Genomic DNA, 1,110 nt, shown 5'->3' with positions numbered 1-1,110 from the left:
TGGCAAACTCCAGTTATACCTCAAAACTCTGCTTGGGCATCACCTCCTGGCGAAGCCTTTGACGAGACCATCCTTCCAGCAACATTTCTTACTCCTTCCTTTGGACCGCTTTAGTACTTCAGGACATAGACTCTGGTGCAGGATCACAGTCTTGGCTGACCTCAGATGATGTGGGTGACTGTAAGGACACTTAGCCACTAAGGAATCACAGGCATCCGTCTAAGCAGTTACACAGTACGGCTCTATGGAGTAGTGGAACAATGTTAAGGAAGTGACAGTAAAAACAGATTTCCCCCTGACAGAAGGTACCCTTGGCTCCTTACTCCTGTGACTACACAATACTCACAATTCAGCGTTCTTTTTTTCTCTGGATCCCTGTGCTTCTGCTTCTTACCAGTTCAACTGTTACCTTCACTTTTATTTCTTCCTAATTCTACTCCGTCTGGTTTTATAGCTTTCTGAGTTTCTCACTGGAAACTGCTTATGAGAGATCATCTATTGGGTCAGTAAGTTGTGGTTCCTATTGGGCAGAATTATGATATCAGGCCTCCCCAGAGCCATTTTCAAGCCTAAAGATGGTGGCCTTCGGCCAAGTTACAAATTTCTGGTTAATTCAATCATGGCCAAGTAACAGGATTGCACGACAGAAAGGATGACAACTTATGAACAATGAACAGACTTTGCTACTTTGCTCAAAGGCAATTTGTGCATCCATTATTCCATGTACCATAACATAATCTAATTATTTTCCTACATACCCAGTCCCCTACAAAACTATAATCCTAAGGCTAGTGACAGTGTCTTCTTCCATCTTTGTACCTCCAGCCAATAGCACAGCACTTGGAACATCCATAGACTCTCAATAAATACCTAAAGTTAATTGAAGTACAGAGGGAAGCAAAGACCTAAGTTGAAATTTAAATTTTGCCATTTCATAGCTATGTCAACTAGAGAAAGTTATTTAATCTTTCTGATTCTCCCTTTCCTCTTATGTTAAAATATCATTGTGATAAATATTAGATAAAATATGGACATACCTAGCACAGGACCTGGGCCACAGTTGCTCTGTGTTTATATGTGTAAAATGTATTTATATATTATATTTAAACT

The sequence above is a fragment of the Pteropus vampyrus genome, unplaced genomic scaffold, assembly GCF_000151845.1.
Source record: "Pteropus vampyrus isolate Shadow unplaced genomic scaffold, Pvam_2.0 Scaffold310, whole genome shotgun sequence".
Classification (NCBI taxonomy): domain Eukaryota; kingdom Metazoa; phylum Chordata; class Mammalia; order Chiroptera; family Pteropodidae; genus Pteropus; species Pteropus vampyrus.
Note: the sequence above shows the minus strand (reverse complement) of the source record.